This window comes from Vulpes vulpes, chromosome 12 (genome assembly GCF_048418805.1).
Source record: "Vulpes vulpes isolate BD-2025 chromosome 12, VulVul3, whole genome shotgun sequence".
Classification (NCBI taxonomy): Eukaryota; Metazoa; Chordata; class Mammalia; order Carnivora; family Canidae; genus Vulpes; species Vulpes vulpes.
In genome coordinates this window covers 14,022,048-14,040,491 of record NC_132791.1, presented here as the reverse complement: position 1 = coordinate 14,040,491, position 18,444 = coordinate 14,022,048, and positions in this window count along the sequence as shown.

Below are 18,444 nucleotides of genomic sequence, written 5' to 3'. Positions count from 1 at the left end.
TTTTGCAAGTTGTTGGAGAGCAGAGGAGGAATTACCAACCTAGGCTGGGAGGAATCATGGAAGATTGCACAGCTGGTATGATACTTGCAATGGGTCTTAAAACCAAGAATATAAAGTTGACAAGTACATTTTAGACCTAAGTAAAGAGAGAGCATGTGCAAAGACACAGAGGTGTGAAGGTCTCTGCCCAACTGTTTCCCAATACTTGGCAATGTCTGTGGTGAATTGCGGAAAGAGCAAAAATGAAACTGGAAGGTATGTAGTGGCCAGATGTGGAGTGGTGTTGGTTCAGGGAGACAGGACAAGTTCTATGGGCCAATCAAGAGCTTAGGGTGAAGCAGGCTGGGTGGGGTCTGTGGTAAACTAGATAGCATCGATTCTTTCCCAAAGGAGGCATCCCCTAACTAGCTCCAGATGTACACTGCTTTGTGTGAATAATATTTTGTATAAAATATTGCTCCAGATGTATACTGCTTTGTGTGAATAATATTTTGTATAAAATATTGCTGTGTTTAAATGAGGAAGTTAATTTGAACTTATAGAAATTAGAGTATAGGCCAAAACAAACACTTCCATGGACAAATTCCAGTGGAGTAGGCTTCCACTTTATAGCCACTGCTATAATATATATAAGCATAATATATACATTTAATTAATCCTAAACCATATTGTATACAATCTTCTAGATCTAGAAGCTGGACCTGTAATTCTATATACATGTTATCAATATATTGTCTTAGAATTTCTCTTTTCTTAAAGAAATGTTTGGGTTATATGAGAGTTCTAATTAATCATTGTAACTATTTTTTAAAATTGTATCCTATAGGACAAGGCTACCCAGGCTACCCACGTATCTACAGACTATGGTACAATTGACCACAAAGTAATGTGATTACAAACTAATCAGAATCTTGCAAAATGTTAAACATTTAGATTGCTGGCACTGACTCAAACCAATAATATCAGAATCCCAGGACCCAGGAATCCGCCTTTCAGGAAGCAATCTAGATGTTTCTGATATAATGGCCTCATGACTACACATGGACAAGCCCTATGTAGAGAATGCTCAGTGCAAGTAAAAAGATCCCTTCTTATTCCACTGCAAATATGGAACATGGCCTGAAGCAGAAGTTAATCAAAGTCTAGGAAGCTGAGATCATCAGACTAAAATGATAACTTACTTGATGATGGAGGACATAATTCTGTCTCACTGAGTCTCCTTCTTTAGACTGGAAGTCACTCACTGAGAGGAAACTGATAAGCAACAGGGTCGCAGAGCTTCCCTCAGAGACTGGTAAACTCACAGAACCAGGAGATTGGTCCTTGATGTTTTTGTCCCTTAAAAAAAAAAAACAGCTTTATTGAGATATAACTGATATACAAGAAACTGTACATATTCAAAGTATACAACTTGATGGGCTTTGACATACATATATATCCATGGAACTATCACCACAATCCAGACAACAACTATATCTGTCACCTCCAAAGGTTTCATCCCTTTCAGTACCAGAAATTTAAATTTGTAAGTGTGCCAAGGGTTACCTGTTAGGGACTGGTTCATAACAACCAAATTCTCAAGAGATAGATGGTAAAGCAGACACTAACAGATTTGTTGATTTATTATAGAAGTCTAAATGCTTCCAACAAACTGAGAGTGCACTTTCCCCAGTATGAGGAACAAGATACATTCGTAGTTTGGAAACAGTACGTCATCAGAAGGTTGTTCAGTAACAAAGAATGAGAGCAAAGGAATTAGATGCTTTTGACGGATATTTCTACAAAGATATAAAAAAGCGAATGGTCTCTCTGTTCCCCAATCCTCTTCACTTTTCTACTGGTCAGACTCTGTGCCTTTTAGGTTAAAGTGTTTCTATTTCTGACAAAAGTTCGCCTTTTCTAGACTCAAGCAGATAAAACCTCTCCTTTGTCTATAGGGATGCGCATACTGCCGATGATTCAGTGACAACTTTCTTTTGTGGCAGCTTTGTCACTAAGACACTGTCCAAAATACAGCCATTTATCTCTGCACTGTTTGTAAACTCAATGGTTATGTCTGCATAGGATTAAACTCCAGGATATTGTGTGCTGAGCCCTATGAGATATGCTCACAGAGGATGATTTTATCAACCTATGCGCATTGAAGTCATCTTGCCATGGCTCCTATGGAAATGGCAACACCAATACTTACTGGGCCACTTAGACACTAAAACATTTTCATTTTACACTGCAACAGGACTAGCAACTTTGATCTGTGATATGACTTCATAGTGAATGCTGCAGTCATTTCTCAAGGATATGTGATGTTATGGGTAGCCTTCTCTTCACTTTTGGTAGATGATTTACAGAAATATTTAAATGTGTTTCAGCAGTTAAACATGTCAGCACATGTCAAAACACTTAAATTATAATGAGAATCTATGACCTTACCACAAACATGATGTCAATATCAAAAGACCTCTTGCTGTTATGAATGTCCTCCATGAATTGAGTCTCTTTGAAATGACTTTTTACCAAGCTCTTAAGTTAACTACTGCACATAGTTCCTAATTGAAATATTCCTAGTGTGAATTTTTATGGAAACAAAAAATTTTAAAGGCTAGAAACTACTTGATTATTTTCATAGTGGGAAGAATTTTGTTTCTAATAAGAACTTAATGAAAAGATCTCTTTGTCTCTTTTAACAGATAACTAAATAGAGAATTTAATTTAATTTTAATTTAATTATTATTTTTGAATACTGAATCAGTTCAGAGAAGAAAGTTGCATCATAAGTCTGGATATTTGGTACATACTAGTAACTCAAGTAATAATAACTGAGAGCTTTAACATCATGTGTAAAGTTTTGATTATAAAATAATTTTTATGGTTTTTGACTTGAGATTACTTTTTGGACATTTGCCCTTCAATGTCAAATTAATAAATGGTTATTAAGCACTGTTTAAGGAAGTAAACACCATGCATTAATCAGGAGCACTGTAGTAGGCATCATGTTAAACTAATAAGAAGTGAGAGTGACAGCGCATTTCAAATTATTCCAGAATATACAATCTTCCACACTTGTTGATTTACAAATTTGATAATTTAATTTGATTTGATTTTGTAGACCATACCTCAATTATGTTTGTCAATTTCTAAATTATTTATTCTTGAAAATAATAAAATAAATAATAAAAATATCTGGTCTTGTGGTCTCCTGTGACTTGCCTAAAGATAATTTGTCAAATAAATTGTTGATCTTTTAAACAGTATTTAACAGAACCTCCAATTCCAAAACTATTGGGTTAACTGTGTTTAGTCAGTTTTGTCATATAGTCAGTGAATGTGTATTTATGCTGCACTCAATGCTGGGAGCAGTATAAGCAAAACAAAAGAGCTGCCATTTTGATTCTGTGTGATTCCTCCAAGGCTTGGGTTCTATCTTATATTAGTATGTGGACTTCCATTTTTGGCTGGGTCCTACTACGAGAGCCCCTATTACTATTTTTAGGGATATAATTTGCCTAGCATTTCTCCACCCAGCTCTTCCTTTGTGTCCTCTTACAACATGGGTGTCACACTAACTCTATTGACAGAACGCCTAAAATATATGGTGTTCTTTGCAGAAGAATAATTGATCTGGCATACAAATTGGGAAGAATTTTTCTGCAGAAATAGGATTCTATTTCATGAATAAATTATATAATTATAATCAGGAATACATTGTTTCATATATTAAAAAGATATTCAATAAAGCAAAATTGAGAGCTTTAAAAATAGGCTTAAGCCAGTGAAGGAAGGGTTAAGTGTTTAAATAATGTTATTTGAGAATACTGATGAATTGGAGAATTAATGAGTATATTAAGGTTAATAGAGGACATTTAAGAGTTGTCCTTTATTTGAGAAGAGGACACTAATCATGATAATCACACTCAGCAGATATGAGGTGTTCTCCAGGTGTTCTGGCCACACTCACTTGCTTCACCCAAAAACATGACCAGCAGAATGGTCAAAGAGGATTTAAAAAAGAGACGGTGGCAATAGTACAATTTCCCCCACAAGCTGGCATGACATCTCCATCAACCACATGCAGAGTTTCTGACACTTGTCCTGGATTTTGGCACTGGTCTAACTATGGCTACTTAGGTTGTTTTTCACACTGCTATGATACACATATGTGTGTTCAAGTTGTGGAGTTCAATTATAAGGGATGATTCTTTTGAAGACAGAGGTCATGCCTTATCCAGCTCAAAGCTCTGTGTGCTCAAAACTGAGTCTTCACATGGAAAGTATTCTTCAAAAATGTGTTGAATGTATGAATGAACAAAATGTTTTTCTAACTATACATAATGGAAATAATGCATCTTGTGAAGACAAATCTAATTCAACACCAAAAGTCCGGTTACAATACAACCATGGTTAGACTCGGGTGCTCACTAAAGCAAAGTCACTCACTAACATCCTGCTTTGTTTTGTTTTGTTTAAAGATTTTATTCATTTATTTGAGAGAGAGAAAGAGCAATGCAGGGGAAGCAGCAGGCAGAGGGAGAAGCAGACTCTCCACTGAGCAGGATGCAGGGCTGGATCCCAGGACCCTGGGATCATGACCTGAGCAAAGGCAGACACGCAATGGACTGAGCCACCCAGGGACCCTCACATCCTGTTTTTGAGTGTTCTTCCTCTGGTCAGTTTGCCTGCTATAGGCCACATAATAGGCCATATAATAGGCCTTAATGGGCTTCACCTTGAAGAGCAAACAAGTACAGAATAGCATTACACATCTCCTATGAAGTAAGCAAAGGTCTTAGAATATCTGCTATAGAAACTTGGCTATTTACAACTTAAGGACGTACTGTGTTGTCATTTTTTATTTAAAACATGAAATATGGGAATGGCTGGGTGTCTCAGCGGTTGAACGCCTGCCTTTGGTCCAGGGCGTGATCCTGGAGAACCGGGATCGAGTCTCACATCAGGTTCCCTGCATGGAGCCTGCTTCTCTCTCTGCCTGTTTCTCTGCCTCTCTCTCTCTCTCTCTCTCTCTCTCATGAGTAAATAAATAAAATCTTTAAAAAAAAACATGAAATATGAGTGCTAATATTTTGATAAATTACAAGCTCCTCCTATCCTTTCCTACTTCCATGCTCTCCTATTTTTCACTGATTCACATTTGCCAGTCATGTATGAGATCAAAGCTCAACATCACTGTGTGAAAAAATAATAATGAAGAAGAGAGGACAGAAGAAAGGAAGAAGGGGAACAGGAAATTTATCATTGCTTTGTAGCATGTTTTTTAGATTCTATGGTACATTTTATACATTCTATAGAGGGGTCATGTAGGCCATCTCATGAAATTTAACAGCCCCCTCCTTCAAAGTAAATCAAACAGAAAATACCTATAACATCCTCTTGGGAAATAGTTTTAAACTCTTCTGTTGTTAACTGAATTGTGTTCCCTAAATATTCATGTGTTGAAGTCCTAACCTACTGGGCCTCAGAATGGGACCTTATTTGGAAATAGGGTCATTACAGATGTAATTAGTTAAGATAAGGTCATACTGGAGAAGGGTACGTCCCTAATACAATATGACTGATGTCCTTATAAAAAGAGAAAATCTGATGGGATTCACCTGCAGCAGAAATAGATTGGAATGTCCAGAATGCATTTGCTCAGATGTCTGGTTCTTTCCACTCGGAGGCTCCAGCAGAACAGTCAGACCTCTTCCATAGTGGTTAAGGGCTCCAATAGCAAGTTTCCAAGAGCAGGGAAGTGGAAGCTGATATGTTTTTTACTTTAAAAAAATCATTTCCATATGTACTTTGAAAGATCATTGCATTAATTACAATTAACTAATCATTTTGATTTTTCAAAATCTTTTTTTCCAGGCAAAGATTCATTATTTAAGAAATTCAACATCTGGGGATCCCTGGGTGGCTCAGCGGTTTGGCGCCTGCCTTTGGCCCAGGGCGTGATCCTGGAGTCCCGGGATCGAGTCCCGCCTCAGGCTCCCGGCAGGAAGCCTGCTTCTCACTCTGCCTGTGTCTCTGCCTCTCTGTCTCTCTCTCTTTCTCTATCTATCATAAATAAATAAAATCTTAAAAAAAAAAAAAAGAAATTTAACATCTTTCAGGGCCCTTGCCTTGTCCCCTTCAGTGAGCATTTATGTGTCCCTTTATACCCAATGTGTGCATTTATTTTTTATAATTATATTCATAAATGAATTCATAATGCCTCAAAAAACCTTAAAGCACCTTGTCTTCTACATCTTTCATAATTTCTGTCAGAGAAGAAAAAAGGGAAAACTTGGATACAGAAATGGACACAGGAAGGAGGCCATGCTAAAATCAAGGCAGAGATTGAGGTGATGCTTCTACAGGCCAAGGAATGTCAAAGATTGCCACAAACCAACAGAAGGTAGGTAAGAGTCATAGAACAGATTCTCTCTCACAGCCCTCACAAGGAATCAAGCCTGCCAATACCTCAGTCTTGGCCTTGGAGCCTCCAGAACTGTGAGATAATACATTTCTGTTGTTTAAGCCACCCAGTTTGTGATACTTTGTTATAGCAGCCCTAGCAAACATCCTCTTTAAAGTCATTGATTAGAAATAATAGTGTCTGTCTTGTCAAGACAGGCCATTACCACACTCCCACCCCCACTGAAACCATACTCTATAGGACAGTAGAACCTTGAGTTCTACTTTGGCTGAAGCTTGAAAAATCACTTAACTTTTAAACCAACACTGTATCTTGCTCTCTTGTGGTTACACAAAGCAGAAGCAGGAGTAGCAGTAGAGCACAGGTGCTCCTCACAGAGCTTTCCTATTGTTTACCCTAAGCAATGGTGAAGCAAGAGAGCTGTTGACTGATACATTACACAGATTAATGTAAGAGATATTAATGAGTTCAAGGGCGGGAATGAATCGTTTTCCTTATTTCTATTCCCCATAGCCTCTAGCTCAATGCTGAGCACAGAACTATTATTTAGTACTTAATCTTTGATAAATGATACTATCAACTCTCCTCAACAGTTTATTTTTATTTAGAAACCTTATGAATAAAAAATATAAGTAAAACAACTTGTTTTCACTGCATGTAGATATCAATATGTACAAAAAAGAGTGAATTTGTTTTGTTTTGGAGAGATTTTCAGTAGGGTGGGCTCAAGGACAGACAAGCTAGTCTCTGTCGCCATCTAGGGAAAATAGAGGATAATAACATAAAGAGCTGAAATTTAAACTTTCTTCTGAAAGAATAGTTAAAACTATTCTTGAAGATTTTGTTTTTCAGCCCTCTGATAGGCCAAACATGTCAGATGGATTTATAAATATGCTATGACAGACTCAGAATGAATCATTTATTGGCTGCCTCCTCATTTGTGACAACTCAAGTGCTATGCTTTTAGGAACTGCTTTTTTTCTTGCAGATTTTTTTCTTCCCCAGTGGTTTCATGTTAGTATTTTTTTCTATTCCAATACTTGTCTAAAATAATCATAATCTACTCATATTTATAAGTAAACAACACAAATCAAACTATTTTATACCTTAAAGACTTGTATGAATCTTTAAATTCAAGGATATGGACATAATCTGCACATGTTAACCTTTTCAAAATCAGTTTTATATATATCAAGGTAGATTATAGCAAGACAAGCATAAGGGTTTCACTTATTTGCACAATGAAGTGAAAGTAGTTACTCCTACACAGCAATTATTAGTAGACAATTATTGTGGACAAAATGTTCTATCTCTATTGCCTTACATGCTTGTCACATCCCAAAATGTTATACTCTAAGGCCTTACATTGCTTCTTGATTATAGCATTCAACCCTTTGGGGAATATACAATGGTTTGCCTAGGATATCAAGATAAATAAACAAGGTGATTCTTCCTGGATATTGATTTTACAGAATGATAAGTAAATATTATTTTATGCTAAACAACAACAACAACAACAAAACTATACTTGAAGAAATGCAGGAATACAGAGTTCACACATAGAGCTGCTTCCTGCATCTATGTTGGGTAGGCTTGTGTATACTTTCACTCTTTGTTACTTTGTGCCAGTTTGCAGGAATATGCACCTCTGTGATTAACTTTTTATTCATTTAACAAATCTCTATGTAGACTATTATATTCGAAGCACTGTAATGATAATCAAAAGTGGTATAGAACACCTTACTCACAAAATAGTCCATCGTGTGATATAAGGGAGTCTGACCTAAATTTCTGTTTCAATTAATCCATTTTGCCCTTGTTTTGCTATCCAAAATTCTAAAAATCCTACCTATTTGTGGTTACTCTGTTCACTCATAGTCCTCCCTCTCCCTCCATTCAGATCCATTATTGCTTGCTTTCATCACCCTGGGCTTCCTAACCACTTGGCTTTGCCCCCGTGTTCCTGGTTCAGGCTGAAAGCTACCTTTTCCTTGAGGATATTTTTTTTGCCTCATTTTTTTTTTACTTTGCTCCTCAGAAATTTTTATTTTTTCTTTAAGATTTTAGTTACTGATCTAAAGAGAGAGAGAGAGAAAGAGAAAAGGAGTGCATAAGTAGGGTGAGGGGCAGAGGGAGAAGGAGAGAGAGAATCTTAAGCAGACTCCATGCTGAGCAGGGAGCTCAATCTCACAACACTGAGATCATGACCTCAGCCAAAATCAAGAATCAGATACTTAACTAACTGAGCCACCCAGGTGCCCCTCAGAGATTTTACTTAAATATGGTTTTTTTTTAATTCTAGCTTCTATGCCAGCCTTAGAGAATCTTACTGAACCAAAAATTATACTGGGAAGCAAAAATGGCACCCATCGAAAGCCTTGGGCCTTGAGGGCATTATCTACATTACATAGATTAATGCCTTCTTTACTCTTGGTTTAGGAAATGCAGTACAAACCAATGTGCACCCAGCTGTTAACAGTGACCCCTATACCTGCCTGAAGTATCGACTTTGCTGGAGTCCCACTTTAAGAAAGGTGCCAGACAGCTATCAGGTAGGTGTGCTCCCTGCCACCAAAAAAGAAAACTCACTACTACTTGGAGCAGATCAGTATGGATTTTGGTGGGCAGTTTACTTCAAAGGACCCCAGATCTTCCCTGAATCCATGTACAAGCCTTAATAGGCCCTGAATATATTCCTGAAGAATTGTAAAATTGCCAGGTGCCAAGCAACCATTCCTTTTGTTATGGGCTGAATTATGCCTTCCCAAATTTTTAGGCTGATGTCCTAGCCTCCAGTATCTCAGAATGGGACCATATTTGGAGATAGGGTTTTTTTTTTAAAAAAGATTTTATTTATTTATTTATGAGAGACACACAGAGAGAGGCAGAGATACAGGCAGAGAGAGAAGCAGGCTTCTTGCAGGGAGCCCAATGCAGGACTAGATCCCGAGACTGGGATCACACCCTGAGCTGAAGGCAGATGCTCAATCACTGAGCCACTGTCCCATGGAGATAGGATTTTTAAAGATATAATCAAGATATAATCAAATTAAAGTGAGTTCATTAAGGTGAGCTCTGATCCAGTATAACTACTGTCCTTATAAAGAGAAGAAGTTTGGACACACAGAGAGACACTGGACATGTGCATTCAGAGAGTCAACCGCATGAACACACACAAGGGAAAGGAAAGCCATCTGCAAACCAAGGAGAAAGGCCTCAGGGGAGGCCTCCTCAGGGTAGAAACCAATTCTACCAACACCTTGATCTTGGACTTGCAGTCTCTGGCACTGGGAAAGAGTAAATTTCTGTTGGTTAAGCCACCAGGTCTTGTGATATTTTGTTATGGAAGCATACCAAATTAATTCATTCTCCTATGCAATAACCCCAATCTTGGTTCACTGCTCTCTCCTCTCCAGAAAATTTGGCTCCATAGAGGCTTCAACTTGAGTAACTGCTCTACTCTTAGAAGATGAGGTTATCTTTCCCTTGATCTTAACCCTTCTTTGGGGAGGCATAAAGATTTTTCAGGCAGACTTAGGTCCAGTCAGGAATAAATGATTGCTTTCTTTAGGAAAGATCAGTAAAGTATCAAAGAAATTCCCTCAGCCCCAAATATTTGTCACATCATAATTTAACCATGCACACAGGTCCTCCTGAGATCACAGAAAGAGGCTAACCAGTCCTCCCTGTGCCCTTTATTAACACATCTTTCTTGTTGCTCCAGGAACTTTTAGAATAAGTCAAAATAAGACATTTATTAAGCACCTGTAAGGACACATTACGACCTCAGCTGAGAGCTCATGTCACCCTTCTCTCAATTTTCTCAAATTATGTTCAACTATGATGTTCTAACTCCCTGAACACCCAGATGATGTTATATTTCAGGACTCAAACTTGTCTCACTCATTTTCATTGTCAGACCTTTAGTTTATTTCAGCCTTGTTTCAAATTCCTTCTCCCCAATATCACCAAAGTGATTTTTTTAATTAAAGACATATTCTCTATTTTTAATTTATTTTTATTTTTTAAAGGTTTTTTATTTATTCATGAGAGACACACACACACAGAGAGAGAGAGAGAGAGAGAGAGGCAGAGACATAGACAGAGGGAGAAGCAGGCTCCCTGTGGGGAGCCTGATGTGGGACTCAATCCCAAGACCCCGAGATCGAGACCTTAGCCAAAGGCAGATGTTCAACCACTGAGCCACCCAGGATCCCTAAAGACATATTCTTATTGCTTTTCTCCCAGCAAAAAAAAAAAAATCTTTCTGCAGTACCTAAAACATGGACTACGAAGCTCCTAAATTAGCATGGACTACCTCTTGTGACAATTCCAATTTTATCCCCTGCAACTCCTTTTGCATTTAATGATCAAATCACACCAATCTACTTACCTTTTCATGAAGGCAAAATGACATTGTACAAGTCCAAGTTCAAATATATGTCATTCTCCTTGCCTGGAAGGCCTTTCTTTCACATATGCATCTGGCCACCCGTAATAAGCATCCAAATTCAGCTCTAGTATCAACTCTTCCAGGAAGTCCTTTGTAACCCATTCCCAGACCACAGCAAAGGTTACTCACTCACTCCTATGCCTCACAAATTACTCCATCCTTATATTCCATTTCCCTAATTAGACTGAGGAGATGCTAAGAGAAGGACTTATTCCTTTATCATCTTCTGATCATCAGCACCTAACACAGTAATTAAAAATTGGTCTTAATTACATGATTTATTCAAGATCAAAACAGAGCAGGAGAAAAGCATGCTCTATAGGTGTTTGCTTGTTTGCTTGCTTGTTTTTTGAGGGGGAGGGTAGTTAGGTATGGGAGTAATAAAAATATTGTTTTTGAAATACCTGGATCATCTAGGTAGCAGCAGCTTCTCAGTCCATACTCTCGCATCCAAGTGTTGGCGAGGATGCAGAGAAGTTGGAACCCTTGTACACTATTGGTGAGAATGTAAAATGGTGCAGCCATTAAGGAAAATATTATGAAGATTCCTCAAAAATTAAAATAGAACTATGCTATGATCCAGCAATCCCATTGCTGGGTGTAGATCTAAAAGAATTTAAAGCAGGATCTCAAAGCAATATCTGTATACTCATGTTTCACACAGCATTATTCACAACAGCCAGGAGAAGGAAACAACCCAAATATTCATCAACTGAAAGTATAAAGGACAGTGGTATATACATACAAGGGAATATTATGCAGCATTAAAAGAAAAGGAATTCCTGTCACATGCCACAACATTAATGAACCTCAAGGATATTATGCTAAGTGAAATAAGCCAGTCACAAAAAGACAAATACTGTATGATTTTCATTTATATGAAGAAGGCAAAATCATAAAAATAGAACATAGTTGGTTGCTAAGGGGTGGTGGTGGTAAGGGGGATTAGTGTATAATCAGTACAGAGTTCCAGTTTTGCAAAATGAAAAAGTTCTAGGGATCTAGTGCATGATAATGTGAATATACATAACACAACTGAACTATACCTTAAAATGGTCAAGATGATAAATTTAACCAATTTTCCATGATTAAAAATAAAAAGATGATCTATATCAATTCTCTCCACCTAGAGACAAAAAAAAAAAAAAAAAAGGAGACTGAGTATGGGGGATATATCGGAGGCAAAACAGCAGTATAAAGTCAGTTAAAAGATTGAATGTTCTCCTGAGATCAAGATCAAGGTAAGAATGTCCACTACCATCACTTCCATATAACATTGTATTGGGTGTCCTGGGCAGTGTAACGAGGCAAGAAAAATAAATAAAAGACCTTATAAATGGGAAGAAGGAAACTGCCTTTATTCAGAGATTGTGTATGTAAACAACTAAAAAATAAAAAAATCCAAGGAATCCACAAACAACCAATAAAATACTATGAGAATTTACCTAAGCTATCAGAATGTGTCAGATTACACAAACTAGTTGCATTTCTATTTACTAATAATGAACAGTTGGAAAATACATTTTAAACATAATCTGTAATAGATTAAAAATAAAAATAACAGAAAATTAATAGAAGATGTATAAGACTTTTACACTGAAAGCTACAAAGCACTGAGAAACAGATTAAGGAAGACCTATTATAGAGATACTTTTGTCATGAATTAAAAGAGTCAATATTCAGTTACCAGTTCTACCCAAATTGATTTATGGATTAATACCATTCTACTCAAAATTTAGGCAGAGATTTTAGAGAAATTGTCAAGATGATTCTAAAACTGATATGGAAGTGAAAAGATCTAGAATAGCTCAAATTTTTAAAAGAATAAAGTTGGAAGATTATACTACCTTCTTATTAAATCTATAATAATCAAGTCACTTGGTATTGACATAAAGTAAGACAAATCAATGGAACAGGACAGAGGTCTACAGAAAAAAAAACCCACATATACATGATCAATGGATTTTCAACAAAGTTGCTGAGATAATTCAATGGAGGAAAGAATAGTTTTTCCACAAATAATGCTCCACATCTCACACCATATACAACAAAGGATTTGAAATAGATCATAGACCTAAAGATAAACATTCAGTCTATAAAACTGCCCAAGAGACACAGAATATCATTTTTACCATGGAGAAGGAAAAGGTTTATTAGATAGAATCCCAAAATATCACCATCTAAAAGAAACATTCAAACTCTTCTTTGATTATGTTTGATGTTAGCTGAAGTCTTCCACAGATGTCCTTTATTATGTTTTGAAAGTACCCTATTATTGTTGTTAGGTGCTATTTTTAATTTTTTCCCAGCTTTATATAGGTACAATTGACAAGTAAAATGTATGTATTTATGGTGTACAATGTAATGTTTTGAAATGCATATACATTGTGAAATGATTACCACAATCATGCTAATTAACATATCCATCACCTCATTTAGTTATCACTTTTTGGGTACCTATGCAGAGTGAACATTTAAGATCAACTCTCTTAGCCAATTTCAAGTATAAAATATGGTATTATTAACTATCCTCACCATACTGTACATTAGATCTCTAGAATTTACTCTAGGGATAACTGAGTATTTATCTGAATATCTGAAACTGCATAACTGGAACTTTGTACCATTTGGCCAACATTTCCTTATCAGGAGATAAGCTGGAGCCCCTGCTTGGCACTATTCCATTCTAGGATTCCATGAATTCAACCTTTTTAGATTCCACATATAAGTGAGACAATCTAGTATTTGACTTTCTGTGCCTGGCTTATTTCACTTTCACGTAGTATAAGGTCCTTGAGACTCCCCCTAATTGTAGCACGTGACAAGGTTTCTTTTTCTTTTAAAGCTGAATAATGTTCAATTGTATGAATATACCATAATTTATCTATTCATCTGTTGATAGACACTTAGGTGGATTACATATCTTTACTATTTTCAATAATGCTATAAATAACATGGGAGTGGAGATATCTCTTTGAGACACTGATTTTATTTCCTTTGGATATATATCCAGGAGTGGGATTGCTAGTACTAGTTTTAGTTTTTTGAGGAACCTCCATACTATTTTCCATAACGGCTGTACTAATTTGCATTCCCACTAACAGTGCCTAGCAACCTTTTTCTGCACATCCTCACCAATACTTATCTTTTATCTTTTTTTATAATAGCCATTCTAACAGATAAAGGTGATAGCTTAATGTAGGTTCCTAAAGGTTTTTATTTAGGGATGCCTGGATGACTCAGCTGGTTAAGCATCTGCCTTCAGCTCAGGTCATGATCCCAGTGTCCTGGAATTGAGACCCACATGGGGCTAACTGCTCAGTGGGGAGTCTGCTTCTCCCTCTTCCTCTGCTTTCCTCCCCTGCTTGTGCTTGTGCATGCTCATGCACTCTCTCATTATGTCAAATAAATAAATAAAATCTTTGTTAAAAATAGAGTAAAAGTTTTTATTTAAATTCCAGTTATAAAAAAAAATTCCAGTTATATAACATATGTTGTAATATTAGTTTCAGTTGTACAATTTAGTGATCCAACACTTCCATACAATACCTGGTGCTCATCACTACAAGTGCATCCCTTAATCCCCATCACTTATTTAACTTACCCCTACCACTTGCCTCCCCTCTGGTAGCCATCAGTTTGTTCTCTATAATTATGATATACATTTGTGAGCATTTTGTCATATCCCTGTTGACTATTTGTATGTCTTCCTTGGAAAAAATGTGTATTCGGGTCCTTTGCCCATTTTTAAATTGGGTATTTGTTTTCTGAGTTGTTGTAGTCCCTAGTATATTTTGAATATTAACTCCTTGTTATATGTATGGTTTGCAAATATTTTCTCCCGTTCCATAGGTTGACTCTTCACTCTCTTGATGGTTCTTTACTGTGCAGAAACTTTTAGTTTGATGCAATCCTATTTTTCCATTTTGCTTTTGTTGCCGGTGCTTTCGGAGTCATAATCAAAAATCATCGTTAAGACCAATCTTAAAAAGCTTTCTCCCTATGTTTCCTACAAATAGTTTTACCATTTCAAGTCTTTTATTTAAGTCCTTAATCCCTTTTGAGGTGATTTAAGTATACAGTCTGAGGTATGAGTCCAATTTCATTCTTCTGCATATGGAGATCCAATTTTCTGAACACCATTTATTGAAGAGACTATCCTTTCCCCATTGTATAATCTTGGCACCTTTTTAAAGATCAATTAACTCTAAGTGCATGAATTTCTGGTTTCTCTGTTCTGTTCCCAGTGAGCTATAGGTCTGCTTTTATGCCAGTACTATGCGGTTTTAATTGCTGCAGCTTTGTAGTATATTTTGAATTTAGGAAATGTGATGCTTCCAGCTTTGTTCTTTCTCGGGATTGGTTTGGCTATTTAAGATCTTTGTGGTTCCATAAAAATTATAGGATTTTTTTCTATTTTTGTGAAAATGCCATTGGAATTTTAATAGGGATTTCATTGAATCTGTAGATTGCTTTGGGTGGTTATGGACATTTTAACAATATTAATTCTTCCAATCCATGAGTGTGGGTATCTTTCCATTTATTTGCATCTTTTTCAATTTCTCTAATCAATCTCTTTAATTTTTAGTGTTCATATATTTCACCTCCTTGGTTAAATTTGTTACTAAGTATTTTATTATTTTTAATGCTATTATAAATGGGATTGTTTTCTTAATATCTTTCTGATTAGTTTATTGTTATGTACAGAAATGCAACAGATTATTGTACATTGATTTTATATCCTGCAACTTTACTGAATGTGTTTATTAGTTCTGTTTTTTGGTGGAGTCTTAAGGGTTTTCTTTTTTTTTTTTTTTTTTTTGTCTTTCAAAATACTGTAGATTTTTATTTTTATTTTTTTTTTAATTAATTTTTATTGGTGTTCAATTTACCAACATACAGAAAAACACCCAGTGCTCATCCCGTCAAGTGTCCACCTCAGTGCCCGTCACCTCTATATATAAGAAGATGTCATCTGCAAGCACAGACAATTTTCATTCTTCCTTTCCAGATGCCTTTTTCTTATATAATTGGTCTTGCTATGACCTGCAGTACTATACTGAATAGAAATGGCAGGAGTGGGCACCTTTGTCTTGTTACTGGTCAGAGAGGAAAAGCTTTTAGCTTTTCACTATTGAATATGAAGTTAGCTGTGACTTGTCACATATGGCCTTTATTGTATTGAAGTACATTCTTTATAATTTGTTGAGATTTTTATCATGAACAGTGTTGAATTTTATCACATATTTTTTTCTGCATCTATTGTGATAATCAGCAGGGCTGCAGCTGCCTGCCTGACACTGGGGTAGACGTGGAAGGGAGGTCCAAAGTGCAGGCATCCTGCCTGGGGCCTCAGGGCTTGACCTAGCACAGTGGTGGCCAGGAGTCTTGTTCTGGGGGAGTGAGCTTGGAGTCTGAGAACACAAGTGCCAGCCTGGGTGCCCAGGTTCACTGGTGTGGGCCCTGTGCTGGTGTTCACAGTAAAGTTGGATACTGCTTCACCCTTCCTCTTCCTAAGGTATATTGATGCATTTCACTGCTCAGGCTTGAGGAAAGGATAACATGGGTAACATAAACATGTTGTTCTTACCTTCTTCAATGTATCTTTTCTTATTTCTGTGCTGGGTTTCAGTAGAGATCTGGAAGTATTTACCAATCCATAATCTCTCACCTAAAATCCTTAGCTCTTGTAAAGATATTTTCATTTGTGGACAGCTATTCAAACTTATGTTTCTGTGAGAGTACAAACTCTGAAAACTACTATTCCACCATTTTGCTGATGTCTCTGTGGAAGTATCCTTTATTGCTAGTTTGCTGGGAATATTTTATTGTATCATAAATAGGGTTTGAATTTTTCCATGGAGGTTCAGAATATCTCTTCTTTTCAGTGTGTTGTGAGGTGTCTCCAAAGCAGGACTGTGGTTTGGTGCTATATACATAGTGGGGGAGTCAGATCAGCAAGCTTCCTCAGTCTTAGTCACTACTTCCGTCTAAATCTGTGTGAGGAAGCCCTAAAATACAGTTCTCTTCTAGGCACAATGAGGCCAGCCTGAATTATTTACTTTCTGCCTCATAAGCTATGGCCTACAGAAACTGAACAAGTAAGTTGGGAGTGGTATTGGATAAAGGAATTCAAAGGGAAATGGGACTCTGGGGCCTCTTTTGCTTCAACCATTTGTATTATTGCTGCAGTGAATCTTGTCTAAATGGCGGGGGGGAGGCAAGAATATTGCTGTAGTCAAACGAGAGGAAACAGTGAGAAGTGGAAGTAAATACAAGAAAGGAAGAGGATGCAAGAAGCAAACAATACTGTAGAAGAGAAAAAAATCTAAAATCTGTAGGTACCTACTATATATAAGGTACTATATAAGTTGCTTTACATAAAAAAATCTCTACTCCTCCTACCAACCCTGATAAAGAAATATTATCATTGCTCTTTTATAAATAAGCTGAATCTCCAAAAACTTGCCTTAGGTGGCAAAATGGAAGTGGCAAAGTGGGAAGTATTTGTAGCACCAAAGCCTAAGCCTTTCCTGTGCACCAAGCTGTCCTTTAGTTAAAGAAGTAAATCATCCCAGGACTTTGAAGGTTATATCCCTATGGGAGGAGAGCAAATAGAAGACCTCAAGGCTACATTCTATTTGTAATAAACCAAACAGTGAGGAGGGGATTTCTGGTTTTCCGGTTGTTGGGTTTGTTTGTTTGTTTGTTTGTTTTTAATCTTGGCAATAGTTCAAATTTATCATCTTTCCTGAGAATGAGAACATATTCAATGTGATATAAATAATTTAGTAATAGCAATGATTACAATCTGTTACTAAAAAACAAGGCAACTAATCAGAGTTGCACAGTGATGAAAATGACAGCATGTTTTCTCCAAACCACCATGCACTATTCACCATTAGTCTCTCACTTGGAAAACAGAAAATTGTGAACAGAGCTTATAAAAATAACTCAAATAAATAGAGCACTCATTGGATTTCTGAAGGATCAAGATGTTTATATGGTGATCCTATCTTCTTAAAATGGTTCTACCTTGAAATAAGTGTTCTTTAAGCAAATTGGCCTTTTGTGTCCCATGAAGAATATTTACTTTCATCTTATCTTTGAGCTATGATGAGCAATGGAAGAGTTACTTAAGCTCTCTTTCTTCCATGTTCGATGGGCTCCACATTAAGTATAACTTCATGTTGTACATAATATGAAATATTTTTTCAATCTACAGGAAAATCTGCCAACATCATTCATTCCTCTTAACTTTATTTAAATTAGCCAGTTTGACTGATTTTATAACACAAGCAGAAGTAGAGCAGAGTTCCACTTCCCAAAGACAGTGTAGACAGGAACATATTTATTTCTTGTTTGAATAACACTGCAATTAGAACAGACAAGCTACTGACTATAATTGGATCTATGGGACATTATCCCTGGAGTTTTAGGATTTTAATACTGCACAAATAGATTTCTAACTTTAATTTGCTGTATGAATTGGAAACTTCTCATGAGCAACAAAAAAACCTAAATTGCCTTATAGTGCCAATAGCTGATCCTTTGGAGGATGTTTCTAGAGCCAGATGCC